Consider the following 16,624-nt stretch of genomic DNA (forward strand, 5'->3'; position numbering starts at 1 on the left):
CTTACCTGGGATGTAGTCCCCCATCCTCGCAGTCCATGTAGTGTGGGTGTGGGTGCCCCTAGGTCCTAGGGAGGGCACCTCTGGGCTTATTCCATGGTGTTCCACCATGGAAATAGGGCCACAGGTCCCCTAACACCTGCCCTGATCCAGGTCTTAAAAAATGGGGCAAAGCAAGCTTTGCCTCATTTTTTGACCCCTCCTCCCTCCCTTGCACCATTTTTACATGGGAGTATAAATATGGTGTTAAGGCCATAGAGTCATTTTTTTGGACGGGAACGCCTACCTTGCATCTCATTAAGGCAAGGTAGGTTTCCACTTCCAAAAAATGACTTTAACTCCATAAATTTGGTGCTAGACGGGCATAGCACCAAAGTATAAATATGGAGTTAGTTTTGCACTGAATTAAAGTTTTAAAAAAATGACGCTAATTCAGTGCAAACAGAGTATAAATATGCCCCTTAGCGTAAAAAAATGATGCTAATCTGGTCAGAATCATTTATTTTGACTCAAAACTGCCTAACGTCATTTTTTTTTAAGCTAGCCTACCCTTTGCACCGGCTTGCACCATTCCATAAATATGGTGCCCAGCTGGTGCTAAAAAATGGTGCAAGCCGGTGCAAAACTTTTTGGGGCAAAACTGCCTTAGTGCAGTTTTGCACCAAAAAGTATAAATAAGGCCCTGAATGTCAGTCCTGTAGACCACAACACTGCTCCATGTCTCCATTTCTCCTTCCTTGGGGTTCGGCTTGTGGCTTAATTTGCTGCGCTACCCATGGAAGGAAAAGGCCACAGTGCATCTTGCCCACTCTTCACAATGGAAGCTTGTTTTCCATGGCCGATAGTCGCTGACATCCTCTATCTGTGTGTTAATGCTACTAATCTTGGACTGTGCGTTTCATGGGAGCACTTGCTGAAACGTTCTTGTCTGGGTATGTTTGTGTGCAAGATATTTTCCCGTCCTCTCTTTGTTACTTTCTAGGATGGATGAGCTTCCACAGTAGTCCTCTTTTCATTAGGTAAGTGATTAGCATGTCATACTTACCCACAGTTCCTGTCCATGTCTTTCTCTATACCAGTGGTTCCCAACCTGTGTCCAGGGACACCTGGTGGTCCGCAAAGCCTCTTCAGGGGGTCTAGGACTGCTTAAAAAATTAAATAATATCAATACAGTGTATATAAATTAAGTGGATAAATGTACGATTGAAAGTTTTAATACGTACTACTGTATAAATGTCAAGTCATTTCAAATTGGAGGCAAACAACTAATTAGTATCCTTATATTGATGCAAGTGAGCAGTGCAGGTGCATCAAACAGAATGTAGTATGGACGATGTATGAGCAATTGCATTTAGAAAAGCTCCAACCTTTCTATTAAAATTATATATTTTTATTTGTTTTTACTTATATTTGTTTGCAAATTAATTAAAAGTTTTTATAATTCGTATATGTGTTTGATGAATGTTTCTGTACTTTTTGTGTATTTTTTGCGCTTCAAATCTTCAACAGTGTTTTGGCCGAGGTCCCTGGTTCTCAGATCCCAATAATGATTTAGTGGGGGAATTCAAAAGTTTGGGAACCACTGCTCTATCCTCTACTTTATCATATTGAATATAAGATGGCAGCTACGCCGTTTTCTGGAATTCACTGCTTTTCGTCCAAGGGGCAAACGAGGGCATATAGACAAACAGGCCATCAAGAGATACAGTAGGTACCATGTATGAAGGGGCTCACAGTCTCGGGTTTTCTACCGGTGGCATGTGCTGTCACACACCGTACGGCCCGAGGAGGTATCCCTGTCTCCTTGCCTAAAGAAATCTAGTCCTCTTGCATTGAATGATGAGCCGGTGTCTACAAACCGCCTCTGCTCCTTCAGTGCAGCGCCACCTTCGATGTAGAGGCAAGCTTGCACCTGCATTGGGAAATGGACATTTAATTTATGTAGTATGGCCTCTTGTGTGCAACACCACTTCTACACAGTACGAAATAAACCATGTTGCTTTTAGGCTTGTATTGTTCTTATATAGAATTCCTGACGCGCCTTTTAAAATTGAACACAACAAAAAATTTCAGTCACATTCAACATGTATTTCACCATTTTGGAAAAAAAAACACATCTAAAAGTTTAACAAGTGCCACTAACTATTCTGTGAGTGTGTTATTTAAATAATTGCAAGCTTAAGAAAAAAATGCATTTAGCATACTGTTTCTAAGGAGAGTGAGAGCCAACTTACCAAGCATCTTTCTTTTACTGCAATACATGACCTCTCCCCTTATTCGGTTATCATAAATGCATAAAATATCTCGAGAACAAAAACACTCTTTTGACGTGCAAGCACTTTCAAGTGACATTTTCTACTATGTGTGATTACGTGATCATTATTATTATTCCTGGCAATGAAGGGAGTTGTCTGGTAATTTATAAATGAAGCTGGCGTTAGAGGTACCTAACACATGAAATAGAATATTCATACCTCTGCAGTGGGAATAACACATGACAAACCTGAACCTCTCTTCCGTTTGTTTGTAGAAAATTCATTTCCTCTGAGGCTTTCCGTTGAATTCACTCACTGATGTTAATATTGCAGGTTGCAGGCGGCCACAAGAGTATGTTCGTATGATCTTTTCATTTATTTACCTTGATACGGAGCTCCAATTACTGTCAGGGATGCTTCTAGTCAAATATGGTGAGATACCAGTCTTCTAAGAATGTGAATATTTATTCTTTACTCTGGAGTCAAACGCTGATAGATGCAAATATCACATGGGGCTCTAGTGCAAATTAATGAAATATCTTAGGAGCACAGATTAATGAAAACAGACCGATGACCGTATGGCAAGAAGAAGCAGCTTGGGAAGCAAAAAATGCGAATACATCTTTTGGTCAGTATTCTCTTTTAAAGGCTGCCCTATAATAGTGGCACTCACAGTACTATTTGCACTCTTTTTTTAAATATTCATGGTACAGACAATGGTGTGTAGTAAATAATGTATTGGATGCTTTTAAAATAATGCATATTATAACAGCAATGAAGTCCACTTCTTATATTGAACAGCTTGCGAATAAATCTCCACACACGCTGAAATATACTACAGTCTCAGAAGAAGTGCCATGTGCAGGGCGGTGGTCAGTGAAAGGCAAGGGTAGGCAATCGTCTTTGGCTCCCCTAAAAGCATCAAATGTTATCCCTTGGAAGAGCAAAGAGGGCGAGGTAAGAAGTCTGCATTACATTGTCACTCTGCTTACTGCACCTTAAAATGAAGCTCCAGGTCTGAGGACGTAAATAGGTGAGTGGGGGGGTAAAGAGGTTCAGGAACCACACGAAAAACGACCAGCGATTTCCCACACAATGACCTTCCCAACAGGATTGATTTAGTCAAGTTTTAAAGTCTTTTAGCCGATTTTGAGAGCTGAGTAACAAACACTGAGAAGCTGATAATGCTTGCTTTTTTTGGCAAGTTTGAACGTTTTGTGCATCAGATGTCACGTATGGTGACCTCCTGTTCAGAAAGACTTGGAATTTCTTACCTATTTTTACCTAATTCAAAACTTGTAATGCTAACCAAAATTGAATGATACCTTCGACTTTCAGTAAAAGACAAGCAAAGAAGCTGCAGGTTCAAGCTGGCAGGCATTCGCTAGCCAAATAGAACCAAACCAAAGGCTTAAATAGGCACTTTTTGTGCTTGGATTTAGATTTTTTTTTACATGCAATATTGTATGTGAAATTCAAAGTTTAATGAGCTTGTTCCTCCACTTGCATGATAGACACAGTATGGGTGGCTTGGTTAATCTCTGGTGCTCTACTACATAATAATAAAATAGCACATATGCAAATAACGCTTGAAGCAGCAGATTTAGTTACCAGATATTTATACTAAAGCATTAATGCTCACAGCCGAAGGGTATACTGGTTGTAAAGGCCCTGAAACCCAGCGAGGGCCTATAAAGAGGGAGAAGGTCTATAACATGGAATGTAGCCTGACGCAGAAGCTGTTAGAGTAGTCCACTAAATGATGATAGAATGTTCTAAATGAATAAGGGAAAAACAGAAGACGTACATTGGAATGTTAGAGCAGAAGCTCTACGCCAGTTGTAATTGGCCGTGAGCCACTCCATTTCCTTGAATGGCGCGCTAAACATTACAATGCTTCAATCATAAATAAACCCCCTTTCAAAACTGGAATTTTTGCTGCAACAGTGACAACTTTCACCGTTCTATCTGGTGAATCATTTAATCTGTAGTTCTTTTACACTGCCTTGGCATCCTCTTTTTTCCACATGTTCAATTCTCATTTTGAGACTGTGACCTTTGCCTCTGCAGAGTAAGAGAAATGGGAAGGGGTGGGAGATAGGAGAAGGAAAGATACGTCAAGAGTGTGGTATGGTATGTGTTAGACTTTTCATCCTTGGCGTGGTCTCCCTTAACTTTTTGCCTCTGTTTCTCAGGTTGTTGATGTGTGCTGGACTCTGTTTTTGCTGTTTTTGTTACTCTGGGCACTTTACCACTGCTAACCAGTGCTAAAGTGCAAATGCTCCTATACAAAATGTGTATGTAATTGGTTTATCCATGATTGGCATATTTGATTTACTAGTAAGTCCCTAGTAAAGTGCACTAGAGGTGCCCAAGGCCTGCAAACCAAATGCTACTATTGGGCCTGCAGCACTGGATGTGCCACCCACCTAAGTAGCTCTGTAATCACATCTCAGACACTGAAGTGTCTGTGTGTGCAGTTTTTAACTGTACATTCGACTTGGCATGTGTACACACTTGCCAGGCCTGAACCTTCCCTTTTCTTACATGTAAGGCACCCCTAAAGTAGGCCCTAGGTTACCCCAAGGGCAGGGTGCAGTGTATGGTTAAGACAGGACATGTAGTAATGTGTTTTATATGTCCTGACAGTGAAATACTGTTAAATTCGTTTTTCACTGTTGCGAGGCCTGTCCTTCTCATAGGTTAACATGGGGGCTACCTTTAAATATGATTAAAGTGTAGATTCCCTTTGGGAGCGGATAGACATGTGGAGTTTGGGGTCTCTGAACTCACAATTTAAAAATACATCTTTTAGTAAAGTTGATTTTTAGATTGTGTTTTTGAAAATGCCACTTTTAGAAAGTGAGCATTTTCTTGCTTAGACCATTTCTGTGACTCTGCCGATTTGTGGATTCCCTGTCTGGGTCAGTTTGACAGTTGGGCTGGTTGCACCTCTCACTAGACAGTGACACAAAGGGAGCTGGGGTGTAGTCTGCATTTCCGGATGAGCCATCTGTGCTAGGAGGGAGGAGTGGTCACTCACACCTGAAAGGGCTGTGGCTGCCCTCACACAATGCAGTCTCCAACCCCCTAGTGTGTGACTGGGGCCTGACCTGGGCAAAGCAGGATTTCACAATCAAGAGAGACTTTCCTTTGAAGTAAGCCTATTTCAAAGGGCAAAATGGGTATAAGAAGGGAACCCAAAACCACAGACTTTAGAACACTTCTGGAAACCAAGAGGAACCTCTGCCTGGAGAAAAGCTGAAGAGCTGAGGAAGAAGAGCTGCCCTCCTGTGACTGTGCTTTGTAGAGCTATCCTGCAGTTGCTGCTTCTGCCTGTGCTAGAGGAAAAAGACTGGACTTTGTGTTGCCTTCCTTCTTGTGAAGATCTCCAACGGCTTGATTTAGAGCTTGCATCCTGTTGTTTGAAGTCTAAGGGACAGCAAAGACTTCTGCTAGCACCAGGAGCCTCTGGAGAGACTCCTACTCTGCCAAGTGGTGCCCATCCAGTTCCTGGGGCCCTGAGAAGAGAAACTGGTAGCCCAAGAGTGAGAAATCCACGCACAGACCGCCGTGCAGGGAAAAGATCGACATGACTTCGATCTGCGGCTGAAAAATCAATGTGCGATAGGCTTCGTGGTTGAAAATCGACGCTCGCCTGGAATGCGACCGGAAGATCGACGCCTGCGGCTGGAGAAGCAACACATTGCATCGCTGATGGAGGCTGATGAGATCGCAACCCGCGCTGCGTGGTTTTCGGACCATTGTGCGGCTGAATTTCTGATGCAAACAAACACTGGCCATGCAAAAACAACGCAAGGCCTGCCAGGACCCTAGAGTGCTGACCGGATCGACGCATCACTCTCCTACAGAGAGAAGAAATGACGCACACCGACCCGACTGAAGGAGAAACGGCTCAAGGTCTCGCTCGTGAATGAAATCGACGCATCGCAAGCCCTTTTTGACACACACTCACCCATGCGGGGTTATTTTTGACACCCCCAAGGTACATTTTCATGCTAACAGCATTAGCATTGTGTTTAATGAAGACTCTTTTTGCATTTTCATTGATAACTTGACTTCTGTATTGTGGATTTTTGTTGTTTTGGTCTTGTTTTGTATAGATAAATACTTTCTATTTTTCTAAACCTGTGTTGTGTCATTTGGTAGTGTTTTCATTAAGTTAATGTGTGTGTTGGTACAAATACTTTACACCTAGCACTCTGAAGTTAAGCCTGCCTGCTCGTGCCAAGCTACCAAGGGGTGAGTGGGGATTAGCTGAGGGTGATTCTCTTTTACCCTGACTAGAGTGAGTGTCCCTGCTTGGACAGGGGGTAACCTGACTGCCAACCAATGACCCCATTTCTAACAGTATGGTATGAGACATAGATTGGAGAAAGAAGGGAGATGAGATAGAGACAAGGAAGTATAGGTGAAGTAGGGTGCCACATAAGGCAAAAATAGAACATGGAGGTAACCCAAGAGAAACAGAGAGGTAGAAAGAGGAAGAAATAGAGAGATTGGTGAGGTCTTAGAGTGAGGTCGAGAGCTACAGTTAAGAATAAGGAAATGTAGAGGGGAGGAAAGCGGCTGGCTACACTAAGGGATGAGGTAGAAGGATAGTGCAGAAAGAGTGATGAATGAGATGTAGACATTGATTAATACAGAGTTGAGGTAGTCATAAAAGTACAGAGATAAAATGTGGTGAGTGTGTTAAGATATAAACATGGGCAAACTGAGAAGAGGTTTATGAAGACAGGCCAGATGAACAGAGTAGTGAGGCAGAAATACAAGTATACAGAAAGTGGTGAAGGGTAAAAAAAGAGATGGGATGCAGAGAAAAAAGAGGAGGAATAGAGAGACAGATGAGGTATAGAAAGAAAAAGAGGTAATACAGAGAGAGAGAGAGAGAGAGAGAGAGAGAGGGTAAGGTATGGAGAGTGGTGATGTAGGCAGAGAAGTAAAGACAGAGGTGAGGTACAAAGATGTACAAGGAGAGTGGTGAGGTAGGAGGGTTATTTGAAATAAAGAAAGAGGTGCAGAGAAACATATGAGAGAAAGAGAGGGCTGGTAGTGATAGAGAGAGAAAACAGGTGGAGATAAAGAAAGATAAGTAGACCAAAAAGAATAAAATAGTGAAGGTGGCAATGAAGAGGGAACAGAGGCAGAGAGAGGAGAGGTGGCAATGTCAAACCCAATGGTAAAATAAATTAAGAGGCACAACCTTTGTCTCCAATTTTTCACACCAATTCCTTCATTTTCATTAATGTCCTTTCTTGTCTTATTCTCTGAACTAAAGTAACAGTCAGTTCTTGTGTTTTATTCCCCCTTTTCGTCCACCCAACCACTTCTTTATCTTCCCTGCCCCTTTTTCTTTTCCCCTTTTGAGTCCCAATCTCCAACCTAGGTTGGACGAGCGCAGAGAACTGTCAATACCTGGTAGCCTCTCACCCTCACAAAAAATGTGGTGTAGCTCTTTTCATCACTAACACGACACAGACTGTCCTATGTCTGAAAGATCAGCTCTCCCTCTAACTGATACTAAAGAGAGAAATGTAATCAGGTTTGTTTTCTTAACCTCATCCAGAAATGTTTGTGCTGCTTCCACCTCCCTAAAACTACGGATCTGACATTGCCATATCGCTTTCAAATAAGATAGGGAGATAATCAATGTGGATGTGAGTATTCCTGTCTTGTCTAATTTATATTGACAGATTCTCATTGCCTTTAAACCATTAAGCCATGCTAAAAAGATATTTAAGAAAATCGAAAAGTAAAACCTCTTAGAAGATTTTAATCTTTTTTACCTCCACTAGATACAACTTTTTCCTCAGTTAGAAAATCTTTGAAGAAAACAGTCACAGTTCTTGTTGTACTGCCTTGTTTATCCTTACAAAATAGGACTCTGTGTGCCCTGGCATTCACAAGTAGACCTGGGTACTTCTGAAGTTCTCTATCAGACTGAAACATTTATGACTCTAAAAAAATCCATCACTTTAATTATATGACTCACTTCACTTTCTTCTTTCTTTCTTTTGGGGAGCCATTCAGAACATCCACTAATTATATGACTAACTTCACTTTCTTCTTTTTTTCTTTTGATGAGCCATTCAGTACACAAATTGTGACCCACATGACCTATTTTAAATTTCCTAACTATGCTCTCTAAACTTTGAAATCAGTGAGCCACAGGTGACCCTGTGTTTCAATTTCAATTTTAATTAAAACTAAAGCTCCTCTAACCTTCCCCACCTTTTCTGTAAGATGATCAATTTTTTTCATTTAGGTATTCCACACTTGTCTAATACTCCACCTGAACGGTTTTAATTTCTTTTACTTACCTTGAAATGTTCCCTATACAGTTTTGGCTGAGTTATCGCTATAGGTTAGTATATGTTCTTTTATAGTGCTGGAGACCCCTAACCTTTGTTCCATTTTTGTATTGTGTCTCCCTTGACATTACCTACTGATCGAGCAGCTCTACAATCGAGACAAGATTCTTCAAGATCCCTCGTGGCCACTGAATCTGTGGATTCATTAAGTGGTTGAAACTTACACCATTAATGTCAAACATGAATTGCATAATCTAATGATGGAGGATCTGGCCATAGGTTAGAGTCGTTGGGTTCCATATTCACCCTTACCCTTTACTAGGCATCCTTTTAAGTCAATAGATTGATGCATGTTTCCTGGTGTTTCCAAATCCAAATCTTCCCTTAAACCATTGGCATTGACTCTTACACGTTCATTCTTCATTTTCACAATCTCTCTCTCCTGTCCTTGGCAATATCAACACTTTCAGTAAACACCTTGTCTTTTTAAAGACCCATATCTCAAACCCTACTGTGTTCCTTTAGGATTAATTCCTGTGGTTCATCACCAAAGAAATGAAGCCTTCTTGATTCACATCTTTTCTTTCTGTGTCTGGATGCACACCCAGTGACTCTCTTGTAAGCGATCGTGGATTTGCAGGTGCCATGTCCATAAGTCTTGACTGGATCATTGAGTCACCAGACTGTTCTGTAATATTTCCTGAATGACTTAAATTCACCTGTCATTAAGTATATCTATTGTATTGATATCTGATTGCATCAGCAGATGTTGGTCTAGTGGCTTTAAGAGCTCGATTATTTGGCAGGGGGGGTTATACCTTCACTTTTCTCAAGGCTACTGGGAATATTTCATGGTTTAGAGATGGACACGACCTCTTCCACCATTGATCGAGCATTGTTTTTACTCTTAATCATTTCTAAATTGGATTTTGCCATTGACCAGCACAGGATGAACAACTTAAGTCCCGCTATAATGACAAACCCAGAGCTTTCTTCAACTCACTTTCTGCTTTTCAAAGCTTTTCAATACCGTTGCAGGTAGCATCAAGTTAAACTTAATTGCAAAGTTTCGTAATATAGGACCCCCTCGGCCAATCTCAGCTTGTAAAACACAGAATTTCTCAATATTTGCATAATGGAAACAATTGTGAATAATCAGCCCAAGTCAGTAAGATTGCTGAAGTCAGGGGGCTGCTTTCCTTGCCATTCACCAAAGCATTTTAATAACACTGCACTAATATAAAGCTTTCCAGCTCTTTATTTAACAGTAGGCCCTTAGCCTTCAAACAGCCCTGATTAATGAAAACATAGTATGTGGGTTTCAGTCCACCCAACAAAGTCACAATGTTTCTCAATGTTTATCTAATGGCAAGAAGTAACATTTTAGCTCCAAACCAATAACCCTCCAATAATGCAGTCCTTCCACGTATCAAGTTGGCAGAGTCCACATCCCCCCTCTTCGGAACAACAGCCCTAGGCTGCACAATAATCTCCTGTTCTCACCCATACACTTAACTGCTGCCAGGGGGACCTTCTTCTCCATTCCTCCACTAAATGCTAGGCGTCAGCTCCAGAACACAGGTTGGCCTCAACTACAGTCCTCCATCTCAGAGTACTGGCCTGAACTCCACTAACAGGTTTCTGCAGCTACCCACGCACTGAACTATTTGTCTCTGCCGGTTCCTCAGTCCTAAGATCACCCTTTGCCAACCAATGACTCCCAACGTGCCTCCTGACCTCAGACAAGCCATGCCACTGCCTTTAAACGGACCTTTCTGACCTTGGTTCTACCCGGCCACTCTCTCCAAACGTAGATGTCTTATGAGCACCCCCACTGATCTCCCTTGGGCTGCACGGGTTTCTCTGATTTGTACAACCTCTGCACAACATTGGGGCGTGCTCTAGTCCACAGTCTGGCATTGCCACTTCCTTCGGTAACAAGAGAAGATCTCCACTGCTGGTCAGGTCCTCACCCTGGCAGTTTGTCTCTGAAAAAAGGAGAGTGACATTTTTTCGAATTACGTTTGAGCGGTGACTCTTGCTAACACAAGAAAGCTGAGAGCTCAGGCTGAAAGTCGCCTCTCGGTGGCCATTTTTCGTGACCTCCTGTTTTACCCTTTTCAAATGAATCCTACTGCATGTACATCATTTTTCAACGTTGCACCATGCCTTTTTGAGGGTAAACAACCCATTAAATTTTTTCACTGCCTTCCTCTGTGAACATCTTGATATTCATACTCAAATATGAAGGAAAACGATGTTGTCACTTGAAAATATTTTGGAGGGTTTCCAGCCAATCACATTATGTCCATGAAGACTATGAAACACTTCCTGAAGTGTTTGAAACATTCCTGATGTTTTTGAACATTTCATGAATATGTAGAGATACGGGTATGCTAAACGGTGACTTATTTTTTGCTTGTAACTTAAAACTGCTGAACAAAATTACATTATACCAGCAAAAAAAAAAAAAGTAGTGAAATGACTAGATGCCTCAAAATTTTGTACCCTTTCATTGAGACTTTTTTGTTCTTCTTACGTAAAGTTGCCTTCTCAGTATTTTCTTACTAAAAATGAAAAACCTTTTTTGAGCCCCTGCCCCTTTTTAAAAACTTTGGCCCTCTTGACCAATCTGCACCACACGTGGGATGAAATTCGGTTAACTGTGTTTTTTTCTCGAAAGCCTGGTGAAAATTTGTCAGGACAAGGCAAAATTCTTGATGGAACAAAATGGTATTCCTACGGTGTGTTGTGCCAACTTTAACTGTGGTGGCATGAATGATGCCCCTGCAACATCCGTTTATAGATATGCACTATTTGTACACTTACACAGACATACACATATTTTTTATTAAACTTACTTATGAGAATGCGTGTACGTACCTGTTCATTTGCTGTACTTTCATTGCTGACATTAGTTCGCCTCTGAAAATCATCATTGTGCCACTTAAGGACAACAGTGTAGGGCTCAATATGCCACATCCGATATATATTAAGAAAAAAATCCCCTGAGCCTCATATTAGGTTGACACGGATGACATACGTGATTGTTGTTATTTTCACTCCAGCCTTCTGGAGAAACGAATTACCTTTTCATCTTCTTAAATTCACAAGTCTGTTTACCACTGAAGCATCCCTGCATGACAAGAAACACGGGCAATTAGTTGTGATATGGACCCTGGATAGTCCATGGATCTCATTACATCTTATTTAGAAAAGCTATAATTTGATTGGTGGAAAATTAAAGCATCTCCTCATGGGTCATTTTATCTTTCTGCAACAATAATTCTTGGCTTGATTAAAAATTGATCCGGTGTCTTAAAGTGAATTTATTATTGCTGTAATCTATCACCCGCAGACAGATAATCGGGTTCCCATCTTTATCTGATTTACAAAATCTGTCACTTATTATGTGTTGTGTTTTTTCATTCATTTAAATTGATGATGTGTTGGGCACACACAGGCCTGTCTGCAGTATTTCTATAGCGAGACAATGCTGTTTATAACAATAATTGAAACTTTTCACTTTTAACAAATGGATTAGGGTTACGAAATCTATTTCCTTTCAGTATGAAAACTGGAACTCTTGTGCCATCGAGACATTGGTTTGCGGGATGTGGACAGATTTCATGTGTGTGTTTGGCAAGCGTGTATTAGTGCGGCTGGATGACTATGCAGGTGTGACAGCGCTAGTGTGTCTGCGTTTGTCTGTGCGTCGTTTCTATACGTATGAAATGGAGATATTCGTGTGCAGTAGAGTTGAATAGTTAATGTTGATTTCAAACACAACCTATTAGTAATTGTTTACAATGTTGTATCATGGTTCTTTTCGTTTTAGAAGTTTGATACCAGTGGTTTTGGCTGTTTAAAAATACGTAAAGTTGGGGCTGTTTTTATTGTGAACCTGATCACGTGATATGACAGCAGCGCATTGATCGGCCACATCTATAGAGGTCATTTGTTTTCCGTATTTACTCTTATAAAAATATACCTCTTGTTTTTCTACCACTATTCTTACACACCTCAATTGCATTGTGACCCTCTTTCGTGAATTTTTCATTTGTGATCCATTGGTAGTATTCTTTTCATATTCTTGCAGAATATCTAGCCAGCCACATTCAAGAATCTAAGCTCTGAGTTTCTGAAAGTGTGACACTAAAGTGTCATGTGGAAAGTACATGCGTATATTGACATTGGATAATAATAATACCTGGTATATAAATCTCGTGCCAACAGCAAAAGTGTGGCATGACGTGCTATTTAAAATCAAGTTATTAGCATCATTGTTATTGTCTTGTAAGATATGAATTGAGAACCAGTAGTGTGAATAATCGGATGAGTGAAGGGCATCCCTGAAAGTTAATAGAGAGGGTGGTGAGACATCTGGTACGGTTTTCTTAATGTGGGAACGTTGAAGGAAAAAATATTTAGAGGGTGGTGAGGACGCCGGGTGAGGGAGGGTACTTAATCAAAACATGGTATTGAACTTGTCTGCAACAAGTGAAAAAAATGGTGTGGCATTATAGATCAGAATTTACAACAATAATGCATTTAATATATTTTTCAATAGTTACATTGTCTTTACATGTTTTTTCATATAGGTCACACCTGCCGCACAAAACGTCTTTCTTTAAACCTAACACACACATACTTGCATTCATACATCCCACATAATTCTTTGTATTGTAAAATATCCATTGGTCTCTATTTTTACAATCAGTATATCCTGAGCATTCAGTTATCAAAAGCTCATCTTCTTCCAGTCATTTTCCTTTTATAGAATATGATGTCATCATTTCGGCCATTTCATTATTTAAGCCTTCATCAGGAGATTAGATATTATGACTTGCATATCCATTATTTAATCTGTGTCATATATACGCCTGTAAAGATACCTCAAATCCATATTAATGTAGATTCCATATGGACTCCACCATATACAATCTCTTTTAGTTAATCCTTGCAAAAATAACATTAGACTGTTGCTTCAAAGTGCAAATTTCCACTCATTTTAACCAACTCCCATCATTCTATATTTGTCTCAAAAACTACATAACTAAGATATGCACCCTAGACAAAATTCCTCACTATTTTCTTTATAGACACAATCTCTTATTGACTGTCATCAAGATTTCTGTTCTTCATAAATTCAAACCATGTTGTATAAATAGTATATGTCAATCAATGTAAAAAATTAGTCTGTTTTAGTGCATCACTTCACAAATATCCTTTAATTTAATTGATTTATCTTTATCCCTGATCCGTTATTAAGTTATTAATTTAAATCCATAACTTGTTCTATCAGCTCCTACAAACTCTCACCTTTGAATTCAGGGAGTCTACTATATCCATAAATATCTTGATACTATTGGCACAGAATTACCTAGCTCCTCACAATTCTTTCAGTAGTTGGCCTAAGTCACGGGGCAGTCTATTAGACTCACACACATCCATGGGTCATTTTGGACTCAGGAGCATCTCTGTATTCCATTTTTCAGACTTCCTTTACTATTCGATTTGGAAATAAGCAGAACAGATTCTATTAATATGCCTGATAGCATTAAAAATATCACAACTAGGAATCCTCCGGTCATGTATTCTCTCACCTTTTTTCCTGGGTAGACACTGTCCTCTATACTTTGTCCCAGATTGGCCAGTGTTTTCAATACTTCATCTCTTTTTAACACTTCCCAGACTTCACCTAAAAAAAGAACAAATAATGGCCATCATTTTCTGCACACTCACTATGTGGGGTTGGCTTAACTGAGAAATTTCCCATTATCCACCTTAGATTCTCAACAATCATGGATAGCTTCTGGCTGTCTTCCGCTATTACTGCAGCCCATCACTAGCCCTGTTCTGTAAATGTGTGGCATATCAGAAATCACAACTCTCTAGGAAGTTGACTTCTCCATTTACCCATTCAACTAGAGCATAACTAATTACAATCATTTAACATCGCTCACTTCACCACCTTCACAAACACTTCAGTTCATGATGTTTGCTAAAGATTTGAATAGAAATAAATGTATTAAATCAATAACCAATATGAGTGAAAAGCAGGCCTAATGCTGCATGTTAATCGCAAACTTCTCTTTTCTAAAACCTGCACAACATGCACTTGATAGAAAATACTAATGTTGCCAAATTCCTAGCTGCCATACCTCAGCTTAAATTGCTTTTCATAACTTCTGTCATGGCCGTTCGCATTACTTTTCAGGATGCAAACTTCCTATGCTTAAGAAAGAATATTGTCCTTTTCTGTTTAACCACTTGACCTGCAATGGAATTGCTATCTTGTTCAACTAAACTTAAAAGTTGTTTCTTTATGAATAGTCCTCTAGTGTATAGACTTGTGAGAGTGGAAATGATGCGATGTATTTGCATGCAAAATGTACATCAATGTTCTGTCTTTCAGAAACCCAATGAGGATGAGAACTTTAGTCGATGTTTCAAAGTTGTTAAAAAGTTTGGTTAATGTATCATGTGTTTAGAATTCTCTTTGCTACAACTTACCATCACGGTGGAAAATGGAAACTGCCCCTGTTTTATGAAATCCTCACGCTCTGATTGGATGGGAGAATAATTTTATCTATGTAATTGTTGAACGTTTGTAATGTTGTATTCAGTATGTATAAAAGGTGTCCCAGGGAAAGATAGGATGAGGCAGACAGGCCAAATTACTGTGAGACTGGAGGAGAAAGGGATGTTTACACTCTTGCGATTGCCATTCACATTCTGAGCCACGCAGCCTTAGTGGCTAGACAGAAACTCAGATGCTTGTTCCTTGTTCCTTGTTCCTTTTTGCAATTTTATATTTTATTCATGTTAACTTTCTGACTCAGACTATTCTCGGTTACTGAGCTTTCTATGACTACTATGCAAGAGAACTCTTCATGAGTAATTTAGCTGAATATGTTTTGCTATTTTAGAAATTAGACTAGGGATCAGATTGATTTGTGGGACACACTTTATGCAGTGTTCTGTAATTTCTATGTGATTTGATAATAAAGAGATTTAAGAACTAATGATTAGTAAAACCATTTAAAATAATTTAAATTCTCATTATTAACTCCAAAATCTAAATGTGATTGGGAACAGAAATAATTAAATGTTTTAGATTTGCAGTTTCTTCCCTTCTTATTTATCACAAAGGTCCATTGTCATATGGCCCAAGAGTTCAGGAGATTATTAATTTATAATTTATAGTTCTCTCCGCACTTCCAAAAATTGGTACCCAAGGGAAGGTTAGATAATGAGAAAAAGAAGCTGCAATAATTAAAAAGTGCCCAAGTTAGATGAAAGCCCTATTATCCAGAACCTGATTTCGAAGATTGATGAAGTGCAGTTCCTGAAGTGGTTGGTGATAGCAGTTGAAGATTGGTGATTCAATGGGTGTGAGTATCAATAGGCTGATGCATCAAAATCATGATGATTAATGTGGTTCATGAAATACAAATTGTATTGAGAATTTGTTTATTGATGTTTTGAAGTACATTGTTAGTGTTTATATGTTATATATGCGTTTATCAAAGAAGAGATAAAGGTTATCAGACTAAGAAGTAGTCTATGATCCTGGGATAGAGATAAAGAGATATAGTTTTGGTGTTCTTGTCTGCTAGGTGAAATGTAATTTGTGAGACGCCGTCGACTACACAAATAGTTGGGTACATAATAAATTGTTGTGGTTCTTCTAATATTGATCAGTGCTTGTGAAACCTGATGTGCAAAGCTGAAGCAACACTGATTAGTTGATTTCCCACAAGTCAAGAAATCATGATTGTGAGTGAAAAACTGAATTGTTCTATTGTTCTTCTTTAGAAGAAGCAGACAGACTGATGTTACTTTATGTTGCATAGTTAGTAGGTTTGAAGCTTTGTGTTTTGCAAGGAAATTGTAAAGGAGGGTGAGCTGCTGCAAGAGTGAGTTATTGTGTCATATTGTGCTGTGCTGGTATTGGTCAGTTGGTGTAACGCCACGCTGTGATTGGTTGATATGCATTAGGAGAAACAAAATCATTGGTTGATTGGATTACTGAAC

The sequence above is a fragment of the Pleurodeles waltl genome, chromosome 5 (genome assembly GCF_031143425.1).
Source record: "Pleurodeles waltl isolate 20211129_DDA chromosome 5, aPleWal1.hap1.20221129, whole genome shotgun sequence".
Lineage (NCBI taxonomy): Eukaryota > Metazoa > Chordata > Amphibia > Caudata > Salamandridae > Pleurodeles > Pleurodeles waltl.